Source organism: Primulina tabacum, chromosome 5 (genome assembly GCF_025594145.1).
Source record: "Primulina tabacum isolate GXHZ01 chromosome 5, ASM2559414v2, whole genome shotgun sequence".
Taxonomy (NCBI): domain Eukaryota; kingdom Viridiplantae; phylum Streptophyta; class Magnoliopsida; order Lamiales; family Gesneriaceae; genus Primulina; species Primulina tabacum.
Window position 1 is genome coordinate 37,898,927 of NC_134554.1, and position 24,357 is coordinate 37,923,283.

Consider the following 24,357-nt stretch of genomic DNA (forward strand, 5'->3'; position numbering starts at 1 on the left):
GATATTTTGTAAAAGACACTGAATAAAGTCACCTTCAGCAAAATAAAATGTGCAAAACTGCTAAGAAAATTTGGGAGAAACTGATTCAGCTCTGCAAAGGCAATGAACAAACCAAGGAGAATAAGCTATCTGTTGCTGTTCAAAAATTCGACAATATCAAGATGAAGATCGGAGAGTCCATGCATGAATATGATGAAAGGATCAGCAGCATAGTAAACAAACTGAATGCACTCGGAAATGTGTATTCAAATAAAGAGGTAGCACTGAAAGTAGTCAGATGTCTTCACCAGGAATGAGATGTTAAGATTATGGCAATGCGAGAATCAAAGGACCTGAACAAGGTAGAACTTCATGATTTATTTGCTGATTTAAAAGCCTACGAGTTTGAGTTGTAAATCAGAGAAGGGGAACCTTCTATACCAGCTGCTACAACTGCCCCTGACTGGTGTCAAATTGGAACCAACTGGTTCAGTTGACAAATCTGCTGATTAGTTAAGTAATGATGCTATGTCATTATTTGTCAAAAGGTTTGGAAGATTTATGAGAAGAAATCAAGGAAACTTCCAAATACAATATCAAAGAAATAACTCCAAGGAAGAACCTAATACTTGCTACAACTGTGGCAAAACTGGTCATTTTATTGCTGACTGTTCTAAGACAAAGAAGGACAGTCGATGCTCAACTGAAAAGGGAAAGAAATCTTATGAGCACAAGAGAAGAACTAAGGATGACAAGAAATCATACAGAAAGAAGCATGAAGTGTTTCAAGCAGAGGAAAGCAAGTCCAAATGGGCAGAATCTGACAGTGATAATTCAGAATCTGAAAGCTTGAGCTGCTCCAGTGATGATGATGACGAGGTCAAGTGTCTAATGGCTAATGACACAGAACTAGAGTCAACCAGTCACCAGGTATTTGACTTTAGTTTAACTGACTTCACACGATATGAACTTATTTCTACATTTCATGACATGGTCAATGAGTATCACAAGCTTGCCCTATATTTTAAGAATCCAGAACAAAGCTAATTGATCCCACGATAAAACTGAAACTGATGAATCAATTGATTTGTTGAGTCTTAAATGAGAGATTGCTGAGTTGAATGCTGAAAGAAGCAAGAATCAATCTATGATTCAGCAGTTAATGCTTGAGAATTCAAAGCAAACTGAGCTTATTAAGGCATGAAATAAATCATCTGCTGCACTAGCTGAAATACAAGATAAGCAAAAATCAGTTACTGATAAAATTGGTTTAGGGTTTGGCAACCAAGATGAAACTTTCACCAGTGATACTCAGCAAATACTGAACATGAACAAAGGGAAATATATTCACTTTATAAAATCAATTGTGGTAAAAGAACTACCAGAGCCAAGTAAACTAGTTGTACAGCCTATTGAAAATAAGAACAAGGCTAGAAGGTATGGTATTGATTATAGCCCAAAAATTTCAACTGACCCACAAAGTCAGTCACCAAAAAGGTTCAGAAATAAATACCTGAACTATTCAAATAACTACTCCAATTACTATAACAGCAAGCCAGTTCAGAAAAGATATCGGCTGAACAACCAGTTGAAAAAGACTAAAGCTCATATTGCTTTATCTGCACACTACACATCAATCAACACACACAAGCCGATAAAAACTATCTGGAACATATCAACTGGAAAGTCAGTTAGACTAGTCCAAGTCTGGGTTCCTAAAGAACTGATTAGTTTAGGACCCAAATAGATGTGGGTACAAAGATCATATATTTTGTGTGATTGCAGGTGACATGTACAAACAAAGAATCCATCTGGTATCTGGACAGTGGTTGCTCGCGTCATATGACAGGGGATGCAAGTTTGTTACCCCAACTGATCAAATACACTTGTCCAAACATCAGTTTTGGAGACAAATCCAAAGGTAAAATCGTGGGTAAGGGTAAGCTTATCCATGAAAATTTTACTATCAATGATGTTTTACTAGTTGAGAATTTGAAGTATAACTTGATTAGCATCAGTCAGTTATGCGACAATAAATTCTCAGTTCAGTTCGACAGACACACTTGCTCAGTTAGAGACTCAACTGAGGAGGTCATCCTATTTGGTAATCGTTATGGGAATACCTACAAGTCAGTTGGACTGATCAACCTTATGCACCAGTTTGTTTTATAGCCTCCAAATCTTCTAAAAACTGGTTGTAGCATACGAGGTCAAACCACCTAAACTTTAAATCTATTGCCTATCTGAGTAACCATGATCTTGTAACTGGTTTGCCCAAAATAGATTTTTCAAAAGATAAAATTTGTTCAGCATGTCAGTTTGGTAAGCAAGTAAGATCTTCATTTAAAAACAAAAGTTGTAAAACATCTTCCCGATGCTTAAAACTGCTACATATAGATCTTTTTGGTCCTATACCAGTCATGAGCTTAGGGGAAATGAAATACACTTTAGTAGTTGTCGATGATTTTTCAAGATTTACTTGGGTTATCTTTCTTAAATACAAATACCAAACTGCTGCACAACTGATTAAGCTTTTCAAAAGATTATTAAATGAAAAATCAGTTGGGATCGATCGAATAAGGTATGATCGAGAGACTGAATTCATCAATCAAAATCTTTCACAATTTTTATAAAATACTGGGATCAAGCATGAGCTCTTAGCAGCAAGAACTCCTCAATAAAATAGTGTAGCTGAGAGAAGAAGCTGAACCCTTAAAGAAGCTGCTAGAACAATGCTTGCTGATTCTGGTATTTCTCAGAGATTTTGGGCAGAATCAGTAAACACTGCATGTTACACTAAGAACAGATCAATGATTAATAAGAATCATTTGAAAACACCGTATGAGATCTGGCATGGACGCAAAAGCGTGGTTTCTTATTTCAAAATATTCGGCTGCAGATGTTTTATTCTTTATAATAACAAAAATCATTTAAAAGCTTTTGATGCTAAATCTGTAAAGGTAATATTTCTTGGGCATCCATCAGTTAGTAAAGCTTACAGAGTTTTTAACAAATGCACTTTGAATGTAGAAGTGTCTATTCATGTTGTATTTGATGAATCTGTACTAACCAATATGCCAACTGATCCAGTTGAGCTAGTTGATCGCTTTACAGATATTAGTTTGGAGGATGATAATGAAGAGGATAATCACTTTAATCGAAATATCCTTCAAACACCAGAACCAGAAGTGCTGGATCAATCAGTTGAACAAGAAACTGTTATTGATAATCAGTTGGTGGAGCAAAATGATAATACTCAGTTACCAACTGATACAACATCAACTGAAAGTGAAGAAAATATTCAGTTGCCAACCGAAGCAGTTGCTGAGATGGATGCAACAAATGCTGAGTACAGATGGAAGTAATCACATCCACCAGAATTGATGATAGGTAAACCATCTGATCCGGTAAGAACTCAGAATAAAATGTTTAATTTATTTATTAATTCAGCTTTCGTCCCAACTGGAACCTAAGAAAACTGATGAAGCTCTTGCTGATCTTAACTGGATAAATGCCATGCAAGAAGAACTAAATCAGTTTACCCATAACAATGTCTGGAACTTAGTTCCAAGACCAGATTCTAAAACTATTATAGGTACAAAGTGGGTATATAGAAACAAATTGAACAAAGATGGTTCAGTTGTGCGCAACAAAGCGAGGCTTGTAGCACAAAGATATAGGCAAGAAGAATGAATAAATTATGATTAAACTTATGCACCAGTTGCAAGACTGAAATAATCAGAATGTTCCTTGCTTATGCCTCATTCATGAATTTTAAAGTCTACCAAATGTACGTGAAGAGCGCATTTCTGAACGGTCTGTTGCAGGAATAAGTATATGTTGAACAACCACCAGGTTTTGTTAATCACTCTCTTTCTGATCATGTTTATCATTTGAACAAAGCCTTATATGGTCTTAAAAAAGCTCCAAGAGCTTGGTATGAAACCCTTTCCAAATTCCTGACTGATCATGATTTTACTGTTGGATCAGTTGATAAGACTCTGTTCAAATTTTCAAAGAATGATCACATTTTAATTGTGCATATATATGTTGATGATATTATTTTTGGGTCAACTAACCCCAAATTATATGATAAATTTTCCAAGTTAATGCAGGAAAAATTCGAGTTGAGTATGATGGGTGAACTGACATTTTTCCTCGGTCTGCAAGTGAAGCAACTGGAAACTGGTATTTTTATTAGTCAGACTAAATATAATAAGGAATTTCTTACGAAATTTGGCATGGAAACATGTTCAGCTGCAAGTACTCCCTTGAGTTCATAAATCAAACTAGACAATGATCAAGGAGGAATATCAGTTGAGACTACACGTTACAGAGGTCTAATAGGTTCATTATTGTACCTAACTGCTAGTCATCCTGATATTGTATTTGTTGTTTGTATGTGTGCTAGATTTCAGGCAGATTCTAAGCAATCGCATTTTTCAGCTGCAAAACGCATTTTAAAATATCTTAAAGGCACACAAAATGTGGGCTTATGGTATGCTAAGGATTCTTCTTTTAATTTAGTTGGATATTCAGATTCAGATTATGCAGGATGTAAGCTAGATTGTAAAAGCACCAGTGGATCATGTCAGTTTCTAGGAGACATACTGATTTCATGGTTCAACAAGAAGCAAACATCCATAGCAACTTCCACGACTGAAGCAGAATACTTGCTGCTGGAAACTGCTGTGCACAACTGATCTGGATTCAGCGACAACTGAAAGACTATTGAGTCATTGCAAAAGAATCACCAATATTTTGTGATAATACAAGCACGATTGCAATTACTTACAATCCAATTCTTCATTCTAGGACCAAGCATATGGATGTCAGGCATCACTCATCAGAGATCATGCTATGAAGAAAGCAATAAGACTGGAATACATATCAACTGAACAACAAGCAGCTGACATCTTCACCAAACCTCTACCAGAGACTAAGTTTTCTCATTTTCGCAATATTCTTGGTTTAATTGATTTGTCTTAATTATATCAATGATATTATTGTTATGTTAGTTTTTGCTAATTTTTATTCAATTAGTCAAATATCAGTTATTAACTATTCAGTTAGTTAAATGTCAGTTATTAACTGCTCAGTTAGTCTTTATCAGTTAGTTAACTATTTGTCAACTAATATCAGTTCCTATGCAGATAAGGAAAGAACAATGAATGGAAACAACTATTTTATTGATAAAATCTTTCACATATTACACGATTCAGTTATCTTTCTAAGGAATCTTGCCAAGAGAACATCCAATCAGACAATGCTTTACAGGAAATTCTTCGGTAGTCTTCCGAAAAGATAATCTTCTCCAGTGATCTCTGCTCCTACATCAGCATTAACTTCAACAGACCTTCATCAGTATCGAGATCTGCAGTGTAGATCCCATTGATACGTTTCTTATAATTTATCTCAGTTTCCCTCTGTTTATCATCAGGAACCAACCCATCTCGCTGAATAGCATGGAGGTCTTGAATTTAGTCCAAGTGGACATGACCTTCTCAAGGACATACCTCTCCATTGATTCTTTCTGTCTCTCCAAACGGAAAAGTGTTGCTGGAGAAGGAGGGTTGTTGGAACTGCTTTCTCTATCCATCTATGTTTTATTGCCATTGTTATCATCTAATGACAGTGGTCTTATTTATAGACAGTTCTTAAAGAGACAAGAAGAAGACGAAGAGACACCAGTTCACAGAAAGGCCTTAATTGATCCAGACTAAGCTTCTCTTATCCTTTCTTTTATTAATATGTATCTATTGAGGGGGAATATTGAATCTAGAAGGTTAACTGAGAAGACAATAGTTAGTTGGTCTTCAACTAAAATGACTCAACTTACAACTGATCACTCATTTGCTGTCCTAGCTGATCTTCTCCAATAAGTTAACAAATAAATCGATAAATATTCCGTAAAAAGTGATGTGACTGATAATTACGCATTTAATGCATGTCTTTCAATGAATAGTATTTTAAAACGTGGCTCCACGTAGTCCATTTAAATTCTACACACGTTTTCATCATACGTACACTCGATTTTATTCAATTTATTTTGGACTGACACGTGTCCATAAATTTGAACAGTCACATACATACGTACTTATCCCCGCCTCACTTCAGTTTTTCTTTTACGCGCACTTCAGTTTACAGAGCAAATAAATACACATAACTTTCTCTCTCACATATAACCAATTCTTCAGCAATGGCAAATCAAGTTCCGACATACATATTGAATGCAATGTCAATCGACTTTGATTCAGTCATGACTGTCCAGGACGAAGACATCAAGAAAATGTTTCTCAAACTAGAGACTGATGGATTCAAGACATTTCTGGGACTTTCTTCCCAAGAAATCTATCCAAAACAAATTCAAGATCTCTATGCAAATGGATTCATTTCCGCTGACGGCAACATCTCTACTACCGTCAACAATCAAGTTGCTGATAATAGAAGAAGACTCCTTCAGCAACTTCTTTCAACTGCCAACTGATGGTCTGGCCAATATCTTTGATATGAAAACTTCTTATGTAGAGGAGATGCAGACTCTCCTATTAGCTGATGGACGGAAAATCAAAGTTTCGGATCCCCAAAAAGGTACTCAAGCCAGAAATCCAGTTGCTGGCTGACATCGTGGCCAAAGGGCTAGTTGCCAAAGTTGGATATTTTGCTGCTCTCACTCTAGAGAAATTTCAAGTCGTGACTGCTATCATGGCTGGAAAAATACTGAATTGGAAATGTATGATCTTCACCCTTCTTAAAAACATGTTTCAGTCTTCAAAACAATCAAAAAGCTTTGCGGTGCTGCTCAACTATCTACTGAAAAGCAAGGGCTTGGTGGGTGATTCATCTGAGAGGTCATCCAAGTTCAAGATATTCAATGACAAGAGTGGTCAGCTGCCAAAGCTCAGGCTGGACATTTCTCCTGAAAAATTTATTAAGGTGAAAAAGGAGATTGGGACGAAGGAGGCTCACAAGCTAGTGAAGAAAGCCAAGAAGACAGATCAAAAGATGACAATTAAACGAAAACTGATTGTCTGTAAAACTGACTCTGAAAAGACTCCTTCTCCTAAGATCGCCAAGAAGCCTAGAACTCTGAAGACAAAACCAGTAATCATTGTGGGCACCATCCCAACTGAGAGGCTGTTACTATCTGGAGCTGAACAGCTGATCCAGGCTACTCTGTTGCTGACAATATCAGTTAAAACTTTAATTGAAGAGCAGTTACCTCCACCTGCTGCTCTTCTCTAGAAGACTATCACCGAATCTGGTGATAAGAAGAAACCTGCTGGAGCTAAAGCTCCACTAATCACTATCTCTGGCCCAACTTCATTGCCATTTGCCAGACCCAAAGGGATAGTGATTAGAGAAATGATTGATGCAACCATATCAGGACTGAATATTCCTCATATCCTGACTGAGTCAAAGGGCAAGGAAAAGATGACAGAAGAGCCCAGACTCACAAACACAATCCAAACCCATATTGACCTCATCTGGAAAGAGGTCAATGAATTTTCTGAGACTAAGCTTAATCTTATTATGAATGGGTAAGGTTTAGGACTGAAGTATTTGCCAGGCAACTGAAAAGGAAATCAGTTTTGAAGAAGTTTATTGCTCTGGAAACCATAGTCCTAAAAATGGTCAAAGCAGCTTCAGTGGTTCAAGCGTTGCAGAGGAAGAAGTACTTCTTTGATCAAGTACGAGAAAAGAAAAGACAAATGGTTGTTCAGCTACGCTAAAACTATGATCCTACTAGTCCAACTGCCTTTATGTTAGAGTAAATGCCCAGTGGAGCCAAGTGTTGGCCGATGGTTCATGTTGAAACTCTATGTATAAACAATCTTTATTTTAATAATATTTGAAATTATTTTTTTGGCACATCTTTATCTGTATACCCATGCTAGTTGCATAGATAAAGTCCTTGAATATACAAATAGTAGAAAGAATATGAGATGCTCATATGATGAGTATCATGAAACTCATATTTGGTATACTGTATATTCTAAACAGTTCCTAGTCGATTCAGCCGCCGCTAAGAAGGATATAGGCCGCTCGAGTTTGAGACTAGTATCTGCGATGTGAGTACCATGTTTCATTGGTAGGGGACATTGTGATATCCGAGCATGCAGATAGGTGCTCATTGTAGAGTGCACTGAACAACCCTCCATAAAGGATTTTCCAAGTGGTTCTCATTTATCGAGTGTAAACGTCCTAGTTTATGATTATACACCATTAGTCCTTATGACCCGGGACAACATTGAGACTCTATATGCTAGAATTGCACTTTGGCTTATTTACTGACTCTCATGGGGTCATCAGGTGGCAAGGTTGAGTGTTTTATCGAATCATATAGGAGTCGATGCATTGTAGTTGGGGATTCACCACTTATCTTCGGGTATGGATATCCTATGTGATCTCATGTGTATGTAGTTTGAAATCTCTGATCAGTGTGTTGGTGGTAATTATGAAAGGGGTTTCATAGATTACACCATTGATTCAACTACGACATGACACATAGTATCGATTCATTGACAGTTCTCGATATACCAAAATTTGTCGAATCGATCGGGATATATGAGATGAAGGGGCCGTACTGTACGCTAACCATAATAGATTGGTTCTTGCAGGCACTATCATTTGATACCTAGGGAATCATGTAAGTGATGGTGCTAGGCGTTTAACATGATTGGTTGGGTGTTATCAGACTTGAGTTCTGACGTTCTTATTATCAAGGAGTTGATAAATAAGAATGAAGCATTTGGGGTATGCTCATATAAGGACATTTTTAGTCCCGAATCACATAAAGATGTGAACCCACGGCTAGTTGTATCATTGAATCATTGAGGGCCACACAAGTACTAGCTTTCTAGATCCCGTTGAGAAGAAAAAATAGTTCAATGTGTTGAACAGCTTATAAAGAAGTTTATAAGCGCTTACAAAAATAGAAGTATGACTTCTATAAGAGGATAATGGGGAATGTGACTTTTAATTTGTGGAAGTGTTCCTAAATTAAAAGTTGGCCAAATAAATAATGTATTTGAAAATTGTGATTTTCATAAACATTATTATGGACTAAATTAAATTAAATTCAAGTGTTGAATTAATTAAACACTAGTGTACCTAGTAGAGTCCAAATAATTAAATTAATTCATGTGTTGAATTAATTAAATAACATTGGGCCTTGTAGAGCACAATTAGAAATAATTATTCAACTAGTGGGCTTGAGTAAAATCAAGTAAAGTTTAAATAGTCTCAAATTTGTTTGAGATATTTAAATAAAAGTCTATGGTCCTTGTAATTATTACAAGCCCAAACAAATTGTATGCTTGGAAGGTGAAAGGTTGAAGGCAATTTTTGAGTTAATGGCATGTCATGCACATGCAACTTTACACTTTAACCTTTTACACAACCAAGAAAAAGCCTTCTCTTCTCTCCATACTCAAGGTGGCCGAAATTTTTCTAATTTTCTCCGCTCTCATTTTGCTTCTTCAATTGTTGAGGAAAGCTTATCTTTCTCAAAGAAAATTCTCTAATTTTTCTAGTGCAAAATTAGAGGGGATCTTCCTAGTTGGTGGGGGGCTTAATTTTTGAGCAAGGAGTGCTCAAATGAGGCTTGTAGATTTGTCTACCTTTCAAGAGCCAAAGTTGTTTACAACTTGGTTGGAGCCATCATCAATTTTTTTTGATTGATAGGTAAATTTTTAAACACCCTATGTATGAAATTTTGTGTTTTATGTTATTTGCTACACATCATACTGATGTGTTCGATTTTTGCTTGTAAAATTTGATTTTTGAAACTTCCGTTGCGCATCCAGGCACCTTAACCGATCCCCTTTCAAGTGGTAGCATGAGCTATGGCTACTATTTTTTGTAGAAAATACTTGATATTATATTAAGGTCAATTTCTAACCGCATGAGATAATTTGTTGCAACAAACCAAGGTCAAATTTTTGGGGCATTTTTGGGCAGCATGTTGTTGCCCATTTCGGGCAGCTCGGGCTGCCCGAGTGGCTGCCCATTTTGGGCAGAAAGGGCAGCCCCTCAGGCTGCCCGAACCCCCCTTTTAAAATAAAAAAAATTTGGTCGGAATCTGGCGAGGGAGCTCCAGCACGACGATGACGACTAGGGTTTCCAAAAGTGTTTTGGAATATCAAAGTGTCACGAGCCTTTAGTTGTTAGGCCATTAGATGGCTAACATAATTTGTGAAATTTAAATGAGCCAAAATATTTTTGGTGAAAAATGTCTTATTTGGCCCTTAAGTTTAAATCTACAAAAGTTGTACATATTTTCTCATAAAATAAATATTTGAAGTTTGAATTTAATTATTTATAGTAAATGATGATTTACAAGAAACTCGGTTATAAATAAATTAATTAGAAAATAGACAAAAGAGTTTGTTTACTTTGTTGATTTAGTTTATAATCGTGGCGGTTAGTGATTGGATCAAGATATATAATATTAGATCAATTGATTATTGTGATAATTAATTGATGGTGTATGATATGTCATATTATGCATGAAGAATGATAAAAAACCCAAGCCCAATTTGCTAGGTGTATGCTAGGATATTTTGTGTTGAATGATTGTAATAATTATCAGTTTATTAGTGGGCTTGGTTTATGGCTCTTTCTCATCCCATGAGATGTATCCCTATTTGCCATGTATATTTATTTGTAAATATTAGCATAGTGGAAGATCAAGATTGGAAGATGGTGGCCTTGATGATTATGAAGATCAAAGACATGTAAATATTAGAGGCTTATGTAAAAGTTGCATTTGCATCCCATGCATTTCCCTAGGATTGGACCTAGGCCCGTGCTTAGCTCACACGGGCCATTACTTTTTAGGCAATTGATCATCCTTGTTTAGTTTACTGTTTATAATATATGCATGATATATAATAAATAATGAGTATGTGCGTTATTATTATTATAATAACAAAGTTGCATGAATCCGGAAAATATACGATCAAACATGGCGAGCTTTTAAAAAAATTAATGATGAGACATTTCAAAATTTAAAACCCTCATTTTGAATAAGATTCAAAATTAATATCAAGCCCGAAAAGGGGAATTATAAAGGTGTTTATAACTTTCATGTCTTCCATGGACAATGGTGCATGATGAACGCTACCAGTGCTCGGGGCTCGGGGCTCGGCTCATATTATTGGTGGAGCCCCGGACACCGGAAAGCTGTGACATCTATTGACATGGTGATGTGAACTACGTAGAACTCTCATGCAACTTTACACTTTAACTTTTTACTCAACCAAGAAAAAGCATTCCCTTCTCTCCATACTCAAGGTGGCTGGAATTTTTCTAATTTTCTCCCCTCCCATTTTGCTTATTCAATTGTTGAGGAAAGCTTATCATTCTCAAAGAACATCCTCTAATTTTTCTAGTGCAAAATTAGAGGAGATCTTCCTAGTTGGTGGTGGGCTTAATTTTTGAGCAAAAAGTGCTCAAAGGAGGCTTGTAAATTTATCTACCTTTCAAGAGCCAAAGTTGTTTACAACTTGGTTGGAGCCATCATCAATCTTTTGTGATTGATAGGTAAATTTTTAAACACCCTATGTATGACATTTTGTATTTTATGTTATTTGCTACACATCATAGTGAGGGGCTCGATTTTTGCTTGTAAAATTTGATTTTTGAAACTTCCATTGCGCATCCAGGCACCTTAACAGATCTCTTTTCAAGTGGTATCATGAGCTATGGTTACTATTTTGTGTAGCAAATACTTGATATTATATTGAGGTCAATTTCTAACCGCATGAGATAATTTGTTGCAACAAACCGAGGCCAAATTTTTGGGGCATTTTCAAGCAGCATGTTGCTGCCCGAGTGGCTGCCCATTTTGGGCAGCAAGGGTAGCCCGAGGGCTACCCGAACCCCCCTTTTAAAATAAAAAAAATTTGTTGGTCGAAATCCGGCGACGGAGCTCCGGCAACGGCGATGACTACTAGGGTTTCCAAAAGTGTTTTGGAATATCAAAGTGTCATGGGCCTTGAGTTGTTGGGCCATTAGATGGCTAAATCAGCTGAGTAACCAACTGAAGAACCAACTACCATTTCAGCTGATCAACCAACTTCAGAGCTTTCTAGTTTCACTGCTATTCCGAATCTCTCTTCTTCTTCGCAGCTTCAACAGGAAGCTATACCAGAGGATACTTCAGAAATGGTCAATCTTGAAACTGGAACAACTGACAGGGTGATGGTGATCTTCAATCAAGAGAACCAGGAGCAGGAACCCGAAGCTTCTGAGACCATGTCTCTTGGTATATCAATAGAAAATGAATCTTTATTTGAAGAAATTCAGGCTATTCAGACCAACCTTGTCCGTGTAATAACTTCCATTTCTTACATCAAGTCAACCCAATTTTTGCAGACTATGAGGTTCGACTTTATAAAGGAGAACACCATGGGAAGACTACAATAAATCCAAAAGGATGTAACATCATTATTTTTCCAAATGGAAAAACTTTGAAAAGACAGAGCGTCAGCTGAAGTTCACTTCCAAACTCAAGTCTTCGTTATAAGACCTCTTGATTTTTTGGAAAACAATGTTTCTAAAAGAATGGATTTACTGCAAGATATCATGTTGAATGCAGTGTCAACCCTCTCCTCGGAAATCCGTATGTTATCCAAAAAGGTAGATGGATTTGACAAAAAGAGGGAAGAAGAAGGAAAAGATGATCAGCCTGAGCAATCTACAAAGTGGATCCAGAAAAAATATAAGATTATTTGGTAGATTTTGAAGATTATTTTAGTCAGTTAGAATATTCTTAATATTATTTTATTCTTTCATTCTTTGTAGAGTCTGTACATTGAAAGAGTTGTCAATAAAAGATTATTTTATATACAATGAGTACAGTTGATCAGTTCTTATTTTCTAAGTTTTGTCAAACACCAAAAAAGGGGAAATTGTTGGAAACTGAATTTCGGAAGTTTGACAAACTGAGCGTTTAATAAATTGAACTAACCGATCAAGAATATTGAAAGAAACTGATCTAAAATATACAAACTATCGGTTGTTCATAACTGAAGATTAGTGTGCAATTTCTTGAAGACAACTGACTGATCAGTTACTACTAGCAAACTGAAATACACAGACAACTGATTGATCAGTTAGAACTGATCAGTTACTACAATTAGTTGTAAGCTTATCAGCTGTATTCTATCAGCTGATCCTTTAGCTATATACGTAATTAGTTAAGGAAAAGGATGTTCAAATAACAACTACACAAAAGATGACTGCAACAAGTAGTGGGATAGCCGCTTGTCAGAAAGTTGCACTGTACGATTGTCAGAAGAATGTTGACGTGGCAAACAACGGATAGAAAGTTTAAAATCGGATTTAATATTACCGTTAGAGGCAAAGTCTATAAATAGCAGAGAAGAGCAGTTGAGAAATACCTAACACTCTGAATCTCAACTCTGAATCTGAATCAACCAAATTTATATACCGTTATTCTGTTGAAATCTTTGCTCACTCTTATTGTATACATTCATAGTATTCAAGGCTATACTTCGAACTTACAAGCACAAACCATTACTGTTATAATACTTGATCTTGAATAGATCAGTTGTGCTAAGTTATTTCAGTCCAGTTAAGTACTGTAAATTGTTTTGTAACTAAGAGTTTTAGTTTGGCATTGTTAAGTCCTTAACTGAAGTGGGTCTGTACAACGTTTTCTATCGATCAAAGTCTTTTAGTGAATATCATATCCTTGTAATAGAAGGGGTGACGTAGGAGTGTTTGAAATCTCCGAAAATCCATAAAAACTTGTGTCTTCTTGTTTCAGTTTTTATTCTATATATCAGTCGAATTATTTCCGCACTTTTAATGTTAGCTGATTGATATTGACTTACAAGATTCTCGAGTATCAGTCTATCACTAAACTGACTCACCAGTTGAAAAGGTTGTGAAAATTGAGAGTGTTTATTCAACCCTCTTCTAAACACTCTTCCACCCTTAACCGATCCTATCAAAGCTTTTAAATGGTCTAAAGCTGGATTACTCTGATATCTTCCCAACATCCCAACAATAAATGCAATGTCAGGTCTAGTGCAAACCTGAGCATACATTAAGCTTCCGACAGCAGAAGCATAAGGAATATTTTTCATTTGTTTCCGCTCTAGATCATTCTTTGGGCATTGGCTCAAATTGAATTTATCACCTTTCACAACGGGAGGTATACTTGGTGCACAATTGTTCATCTGATATCTCTTTAAAACTTTGTTGATATAGATTTCTTGAGACAGACCTATAATAACTTGAATTCTGTCTCTATGTATCTTAATGCCAATGACATAAGATGCATCGCTCATATCCTTCATATCAAAGTGTTTAGAGAGGAATTGTTTCACCTCATATAACAGACCCTTATCATTGGTTGCAAGTAATATATCATCTACATATAGAATAAGGAAACAAATCTTGCTCCCACTGACCTTCTGGTATATACATTGATACATGGAGTTCTAAAAGAATCCGAATTAAGAGATAACATCATAAAATTTTAAATACCAATGGCGGGAAGCTTGTTTCAATCCATATATAGATTTCTTAAGCTTACAAACTAATTGCTCACCATTATTAGAGAAGAATAATTCAGGTTGTTTCATATAAACCTCTTCATCTAGTTCTCCATTGAGAAAAGTTGTTTTCACATCCATTTGTTGCAAATCTAAGTCAAAATGTGCAACCAATGCTAGAATGATACGAAGAGAATCTTTTTTAGGTACAGGAGAAAAAGTCTCCTTATAATCGATTCCTTCCTTCTGAGTGAATCCTTTAACAACGAGTCATGTTTTATACCTTTCAATGTTGTCTAATGAGTATTTCTTTGTTTTGAAGATTAATTTACATCCAATGACTTTTACACCATCAGACAACTGAAAAAGATCACAAACACCATTAACTGCCATTGAATTCATGTAATGACCCGATTTAATCATATGTTATTTGGCGATAATTAAGATTAATTATTTTAAATTGAGGAATCTAAAATAATTAAGCCAAATAATTAAATAGTGTGTTTAAAATATGTATTAGACAATGTCGGTTTATAGACGATATTAAAATCCATATCTAAATTTTATAGCACACAAGATTTGAAATAAAATAGACCGGGTTAAGTTTCGAACCCAAAAGAAGAAAAGATAAACACACATATATAATATTAACATTAATCTAATATATATATATATATATATATATATATATATATATATATATATATATATATATAATCATCCTCAAATGTTCATTGTAAGCAGCACATTTCTCCAGTAGCTTATGTTATTAATTCATTCACAATTTTCGTTAGCTTTGACCGCTCGTATCTCCAACACCGGTTGACGACAAATTAAAGTAAATATATGGTTGGAAAGCCCTCGACGAAAGCTACGTTTTGGTACCCATATTGAAGTGTTCCTCGACACTTTTTGTCCAACCCGCCATCGCCGTTGAATCGCAGTTGTACGTCGCCGGAATTCAGAAAAATTGACTAAGAGCTATAGTTCTCTGTATCATAAGCTTTATTTTGACATATATATTGAGGTACAAATCGACTCCAGAAATTGTTCAAGGGTTGTAGTATTTTTTATTTAAATTTGATACCAATATTGATAATTGTTATATTTTTTGATGTTGGTACAAAATTTGAGTTGAGTCGAGGTATCGATCAAAGTTTAGAAATCTTTTAGCGATTTTCAGAATATTTAATTAGATATTTTGAAGTATTGAGATGTATAAATCGAGTATTAGCTTGTTTGATGCCTTAGAATTGTTAATTATGATTGTTGGAAATTATTATGTAAAACTTTGATATAAAATGAAAAGTTTGGGAAAGTAGGAAAGTTAATCGCTTGAATATTAGTTTAGCATTATTTAAAGCTAAAAAGAATATTTTGCGACGAAGTAAAATAGAAATGATTGATATTAGGCAATTTAGTCGAATATTGGAATTTTAGGAATTTAAATTGCTTAAATAATTGAATTTAAATGGTTGTGGATTTTTTTACATAATAATAAGATCATTTAAATTAATATTCAGATGATTTGTCTGAGTTGGCATTTCCATGACTTTCTTGAGGATTTAAGTTACTGGTAAATTAGCTGAGGTACGTAGAGATCGGTTATTTTCCCGATGTCTGACAGAGACATCTGATGATCCTGTGTATGATTTATTTGCTATTTGTTGACTTATGTGATATTATATGCTGACTCGCATATTATCAGTTGGTAAATGGTGTGCAAAATAAAATAAATATTTATTTGGTTCACATACATTTTATTTTAGTTAGACACATCAATACCACTGAACATATCATATTGAGCCTATCTGTTATTGAGATCTAATTATATTTTGGTTGAGATCCGTTATATATGTATGATATGGTGTCCTGGAGATGTTTGGCTACCTTGATTCGGTCCGGCTTAGGTAGTTGCTGGCTTCGAGGCCGAGCCATATCCCAGGCACGGTTCGCTGAGTCGTGGACCAGCTCGAGCATATATGTATGATTGTTGATGTCGATCATTTGAATCCTGATATCTTGCACCTATTCATGCATTGCATTCATGCATGACATTATTGCATTTCTATGTCATATATCGTGGTTTCTTAATGTCTCATACTGGGGTTGCTGACCCTCGAGAGGGGGCTGTCGTGTCTTTTGTGTGTGGACATGACAAGTGGTACAAGTGGTTCGACCTCAGGCGCTCGAGAGGAAGCCTCATGAAGTACCAGAGCTCCTTGAGATTAGGCTCAGTTGTATTTAGGTACTGCGTGGTGTTGCTGTCTCCCAGATACTATATGTATATATTTATAGTATTGAGTTGTGGTATTATCGAGCCTTGTCGGCTCTATGATATTTTGGTTTGTATATGACATGATCGTGTTTGGCTGACACATGTTTATGTTGTTGTGTTTATTGACGGCATATGTTGTTTTATTTTGAGTATTTGATTTTCTGATATGTCCTATTTATGGGAAGGTCATGCCGAAATTTTTATAGGCCAAAACGCAAATTTTTAACTCAATTTTTCGTTGTTTACTGATTAATCAAGATTTCATTTTAATAAATCGTGATTAGGATAACGGGCCCTCACATTAGGTATCAGAGCGTAGACTGAGATACACTCGTACTAGAGTTAGTACACTTGAGTTTCTCCCACTCACTAGCTCTCCCACGCCTGCGCCCACGTCCACGCCTTATGCCTCGCGTTTCGCCTCTCGCCCGCGATTCCTCTGCTAGCTCGCCCTTCTCCCTCGCCCACAACCTCCTCTCGCATCACCTCTCTCCGCCCCTCAGCCACAGCCTCCTCTAGCCATCACCATTCCCCTCCACCGTTGTGCACTCCAGCCTGCAGCTTCGCCTACTCACCCATCTGTCCTCGCCACAGCCCCCTTCATGTTATTAAGAGCCCCATCGAAAAGCTTACGGATGGATCGAGATGTTACGTAGAAGGACCCTTCCTTCGATTTGGCCAAAACCAAAAATTAGGGGAAAGTGGTGCAATCTAAAGGAAAGTCTAGAGCCCGAAGTAATACGATGAAGCTGCATATCGAATGGAAGGCATTGAGTGTGAGTTGACCTAGGTGTATCTGATAATAACTGCTCAACTCCTAAAGGAAGTCGGATAGAGGAATGCGGAGACCTGCATCTAACTGATGTGGGAAAAAATTATAAAAACCATTGGGAGCTAGGGTCGATCTTCGGGGTGGGAATGACGATCTTGTGGGAAGAGGGAATATGCTACGAAGCCCTAAAGTCTAATTACTAGTAGGAGAGAAATGGGATGAAAGGTGGTCATACCATAGTGTATCGGCGTTGGATATGTTCATCTGTTGGTTCACATGACATATTTCCTCTTTCACCAAGTAACTTTTCTCTTAAGTTCACGGCCTCCTCGAAGCTCGAGTATCCCAAATGAGAGTTATTAAAAAGATCTACCACATCAAAATGGTATGTGGTGGATGTGAAATCCTGGATTTGAATACTTGATATTCGGTAGAGCATTTCAATGGACTCAGTGGCGCAAATATGCAAGCATGCATGGAGTAACCCTTGGTCACGGACCGAGGATATAAAGCGGTTCAAAAATCTAAGCTCTAACACTTCAAATTGTTCATTCGCTACCACATTGTATAACTGCATGAATAAATCCATATCAAGACAACAAATCTTATTGTTATTTGACTGACAATGAGCTCAATAAAAAGGAGTACAACTTCACATATGAAAGTGAACTAGTTTACGTTGTTTTTCCTTAATATGCTAAATGAGTTTCAAAAACTCAAGTTAGCTTCTTTTTTTCTTGATATCGACCCAGATTTTAAATTGTATACATATGGATCCATCAACTCATCAAGTTCAATATTTGACAAAAAGAAAAAGAAATTTCATTGCTTCGAACTTCCTAATAAAAATACAATTGTGGTGCAGTGCTTTCGCAAGAGAATAAATATCTCAGAAAATCATCAATTTAATATCAAGAACTCCTATGTACCTTCAGCGTGGGCTGTCCATTCTAAGTCTTCTATTAAAATCAATTTGCTTGAAATGTAACGATCAAAAAAGCCCAAGAAACTAAGAATTTTTTATAGAGAATATTTGTTCGCGGGATAAATTTTGAGAAGGAAACCCAAGAAACTCTATGTTATGGCCCAACCCACTTGTGATATTGTCCGCTTTGGCCCGAGGCCTCACGGCTTTAAAACGCGTCACAACATGCAACATCTACACACACTGGCTATCATACCAAATGTCACGGCCTAACCCGTTTGTGATATTGTCCGCTTTGGCCCAAGGTCTCACGACTTTAAAACGCGTCACAACATGCAGCATCCACACACACTGGCTCTCATACCAAATGTCACGGCCCAGTCCACTTGTGATATTGTCTGTGTCACGCCTCGAGGCCGGGGTTAGTCGACACCGGCGTTGTTTTACAACCACACAATTGAAAGCAACAAGCCTTGTAGTACAGTATAAACCAAAAACCAGTTTATTATTCATAATCAATCATATAATTGTCTTTACAATAGTAACTCTGAAAACGATAAAAATCTGCGGAAGTTTTTATAACTTGAATTAAAAACTCACAAGAACATATTCTTAATTAAAATTCTTCATGCGTCCACTATCAGCCCCAAAAATAGTGTATGATTCTTCTTTCTATATTTCTTCTTCTGATTTATCTAGGAGGGTAGAGTAAGGGGTGATTGATATGATCGTCACTCAGTAAGTGGGGGCAGTTCGAGCAGAACATAACAAAATGCATAATTTCAAAAATCACATGACTTGCATAACATCATTCATAACACATGCATAATATTGACTAGACACTGAGAGTCCCCTACTTTCAATGGTTTACTGATATCAGTCCCTAATTTTTATTCCTCTAAGGGGACGATGCCATATAGCGGTTACATCTCCACCGCGTAAGGGACATATCATGGTTTGGATTCCCTCCATCGAGTTGAATCCTCACAGTGCCCAAAAATCATATGACAACAAACTCAAGAAGGAGTAGAAGAGCGTGTACTCGATCGCATTTAAAAAAACGAAATAAATATACATAACGAAAGTTTAACTTTAAAACAAGCCCAATTACCTTAGACTAGAAGAAAACGTGAAGAATTTGGAAACTATAGAAGAATCATGCGACCGACACTTCGAAAACGCAGCAGTACATCTAACTGAAAAATCAGCCTCATTGTAAAATTCCTTGCGCCTTATTGCACCGTTGGATCGGCCTCAAACTTTTACAATATGTTCATAAGTTCGTAAAATAAATTAAGAACGGTGAAGATTGGGTTTAAAAGTCTTTTTGACCTGCTTATGGACAAAAAACTGTAGGTATGCTGTTCCTGCATATAATCTGAGCAGTTTTCTTGCAAAGGCTATAAACAAACACTAATCGTTGGATTTTGCTGCAATTTGGATATGTTGTTCAAAACATATGAAAGCATATTTTGAACGGTGGAGCTCGGATTCGCAGCACCCTAGCGAGAGAAATAATTTTCTGAACTTTGAAAAAATTTCGATGACTCGTGCAGGATTTTGGAGAGCAGAATTTCAAAATTTCAGCAGCACTTGGAAAGCAATTTTCGAAAATTTGGAGTGTTTGGAATGGTGTAACTTTTGAATGCATAGGCCCTCTTATTTATAGATGTGCGGATAAAAATCCTACCATAACCGATTTGATTTTTCTTCCATAATTTCGAGATAATTATTCCATAATTATCGAGGTGCTCCTTCCATACATATTACATTACCCTATTCTGAAATTTGATATTGGCTTGGATGGTTGAATGTAGACTACTTTCTTGTACAGATTCATAATTTATCTGGATAGTACTGAAAAATTTGCTAGTTTCCTTGTTGAGAAAACTGAGGGTATGCAATATTTCCTTCCAAATTTGATTGATATCCAGTCTTATTTTGAAATTAATACATGATTTGTACTGAATTTTGAATTTCATGTATTTATTGGCTTGGAATTTCCAATACCATGTATTATTTAATATTTTTGAATTTATTATAACTCGAAAATAAATTCTTATACATGTCTATATTTAATTAAATAATTACATGCCCAAAAATTTGGGTTCTCACAGTCCGCTTTGGCCCGAAGCCTCACGGATTTAAAACGCGTAACAAGGGGTTGCTACACGCTCATTTAAATGCCCAGCATCTCTCCTGTGGTTTGGCGATGTGCGATTTCGCCTAAGGGCATTCACCCCCCTTTCGGAACTCAGCGTTCTCACTGAAGTTTGCCTCACCTCCCAAACCCACGCGGAGCCGCTCTGATACCAAATGTCATGGCCTACCCAACTTGTGATATTGTACGATTTGGCCTGAGGTTCACGGCTCTAAAACGCGTCACAACGTGCGGCATCCACACACAATGGCTCTCATGCCAAATGTCACGGCTCAACCCACTTATGATATTGTCCGCTTTGGTCCGAGGCCTCACGGATTTAAAACATGTCACAAGGGTTTGCTACACGCTCGAAATTTAAATGAGCGTGTAAAAACCCCTTGTGACGCGTTTTAAAGCATGAGCCCTCGGGCCAAAACGGACTATATCACAAATGGGCTAGGCCGTGACATTTGGTATCAGAGCGACTCCGCGTGGGTTTGGGATGGTGGGGCAAACCTCAATGAGGACGCTGAATCCCGAAATGGGGGTGAAGGCCCTTAGGCGAAATCTCACATCGCCAAAACACAGGAGAGATGCTGGGCATTTAAATGAGCATGTAGCAACCCCTTGCGACGCATTTTAAAGCCATGAGGTCTTGGGTCAAAGCGGAAAATATCACAAGTAGGTTGGACCGTGACATTTGGTATCAGAGCCAGTGTGTGTGGATGTCGCACGTTGTGACGCGTTTTAAAGCCATGAGGCCTCAGGCCAAAGCGGACAATATCATTAGTGGGCTTGGCCGTGACACTCTGTTCAATAGATCATATTTTTTATGCGCGAAGAATAAATTTTGATAAGATGACCGTTAGTATTGGATATATTTAACAACTGTAAATCCATATAATCAAGTTCAATAAAAATAATGAAAGAAATATAATTTATTTTTTAATTACATTTTCCTCTTTAATAGGCAGACTATTATGTCACGTATGATTCGACTATCTAGCAAAAACACAAGTCTAGGATATTTTTTAACAACTGTTGTCCACCATTTTTTTTATTGAACTTGATTTTAGCGAATTACAAAAACTAAACAGAACAATCCAACAATAGCCAAGTGAACTCTCCATTCACCGCGGACAATCGATTTTATGAAAATCGATCTGATATTAAAATTCATAGACTCCTACTACAGCTCCGTCCAAAAACTTATTTATTCAACACACTGTCAACTACAACATATTATTTCCCCATGTCGATGATGCAATGAAGGCCCTCACCACCGACCATGAGGTCGAACTCCTTGTTGATATCTAAGAAATGAACTGTGTGTGTGATGAATTTGTCCAGCTCGAGCTCCTGAAAACAAAAACAAATTCATGGATCAACAAAATAATTTTATGAAATGGTAAATACGTGGATTGTTATGTTGATAAAATCACCTTATTCATGTACTTCTCAACTAAGTCTTAGATGTCGCTCCAGGGCTTAAAGTTACCAAAAAAGTTCCTTTAAGAGTCCTCTCATTCAATACATTGAGAGGATGAGTTTTGAATGCATCGTCCTTGCTCGGAACTCCCAACAAGTACGACAACACCCCAACCCTGCAATGTGGCAGCATATTTTAAGATGAATTTTTTTGTCATTTCGAGAAAAAGTGAAATGACATGCATGACAAAGATTGTACGACTGATATTGAGTAGCATGTTGCCCTTGCCCTTGTGGATAACAAGTCGGAAGTGGACCAACGTATGATACCTCTTGTCCCACATCTTAAAAATTAAATATTTAAAATAACTTTATAATGAGTTACAATGGAATTCTATGGCAACTTGGGTTAATCATTTTCGTAAAGCGAGGACGAATACGAAGTAGTTGCTATAGGGGCCCGAGCTCGGGGCGCGACAGAATGGTATCAGAGCCGGTGATCGGAATGGAACACCGAGAAATAAGTGCTATGCGGGGGAAAGTGATACGTACATGGGAGCCACCTCTTTAACCTGCGGGGCAAAGTGCTACATGATGGGAGCCGCCTCTTGAACCTGTAGGAGCCACCTCTAGATTCTCGGCATCGGTGGATCGATTGGTAAAGCCGCGACGAGGACGTCGCGTTCTGAAGGATAGGTGATTGTGATATCTCTTATCCCACATCTTAAAAATTAAAGATTTAAAATGAGTTTATAATGAGCCACAATGGACTTCTATGGCAACTTGGGTTAATCATTTTCGTAAAGCGAAGACGAATACGAAGTAGTTGCTATTGGGACCCATTGTGTAGTCACGTAGCCATGGGCCGGGCTCGGGTGCGTGACACAACCGGTGTCCAGAAACTCGTGAACAAATTATTACAATCGAACTGGACAACAGCGAAACCTAACAATCCAAAGCCTAAGCCGTAGATATTCTGTATAATCATGCAATCGGCTTCTTTCTTTTCTCTTTTCAGCTTTAGACAGCTGACTATCAACACGGCATGATGAACTGTAATAGAATGTTTAGCTGAAACTTCTTCTTGAGTTGGGCCATCATACAATCCATGTACATCAAAATTCACCAAAAAAAAAAATTAAAAAAATAATAATATTTTGTTAATTTTTTTCAACATCAAACATACCTTATCAAGAAAATTTAAACTCTCGTTAGGTATTACTCCAGCAATGATGGCTGATACTGAGAATACCATAACACTTCTTGGGCTTTAATTCTCTGAATGACTATATGTCATATCTTATTTCCTGCTCACAAAAAAAATTATTAAATTAATAATTATTTATTTATCTAACTTATCATTAAAGAATAGCACCAACAATTACCTGCATATCAAATTCTGCCAATAGACTCTACATTTCAAATCTTGCCAATTTAGATCGGGGTCTCGGATCGTCACACGTAGCTATTGATCTCAATCCATATTGCAAGATAAACGATTCGAAAACTTGGAACTGAGTTCTATTTTCACCAAGTAACTTTTCTCTTAAGTTCATGGCCTCCTCGAAGCTCGAGGATCCCAAATGAGAGTTAATAAAAAGATCTACCACATCAAAATGGAATGTGGTGGATGTGAAACCCTGGATTTGAATACCTGGTATTCGGTAGAGCATTTCAATGGACTCAGTGGCACAAATATGCAAGCATGCATGGAGTAACTCTTTGTCACGGACCGAGGACATAAAGCGGTTCAAGAATTTGAATTATAACACTTCAAATTGTTCATTCGCTACCACATTGTATAACTACATGAATAAATCCCTATCAAGACTAACAAATGTTATTGTTATTTGACTTACAACGAGCTCAGTAAAAAGAGGTACAACTTGACATATGAAAGTTAACTATTTTACGATGTTTTCCTTAATATGCTAAATAAGTTTCAATAACTCAAGTTAGCTTCTTTTTTTTCTTGATATCGACCCAGTTGTTAAATTGTATACATATGGATCCATCAACTCATCAAGTTCAACATTTGACAAGAAAAAAAAAGAAATTTCATTGCTTCGAACTTCCTAATCAAAATACAATTGTGGTGCAGTGCTTCCGCAAGAGAATAAATATCTCAGAAAGTCATCAATTTAATATCAAGAACTCGTACGTATCTTCTGCATGTGCTGTTCATTCTAAGTCCTCTATTAAAATCAATTTGCTCGAAATGTACCGATCAAAAAAGCCCAAGAAACTAAGAATTTTTTATAGAGAATTTTTGTTCGCGGGAGAAATTTTGATAAAAAAACC

The 24,357-nt window shown here is 36.7% G+C and overlaps 1 long non-coding RNA gene across 2 annotated transcripts in view; it reads left to right on the forward strand.

Moving 5' to 3' along the window:
* Positions 1-16,919, forward strand: part of LOC142544991 (uncharacterized) — a 92,802-nt gene extending 75,883 nt beyond the window's left edge. The window contains exons 1-2 of one of the 2 annotated variants that reach the window (XR_012820185.1): positions 15,323-15,654; positions 16,034-16,919. This is a non-coding gene — a long non-coding RNA (uncharacterized LOC142544991). Of the gene's footprint in view, positions 1-15,322; positions 15,655-16,033 lie in introns of those variants that run through there. The other variant, XR_012820184.1, reaches the window with a different exon arrangement.
* The last annotated feature ends 7,438 nt before the right edge of the window (positions 16,920-24,357 follow it).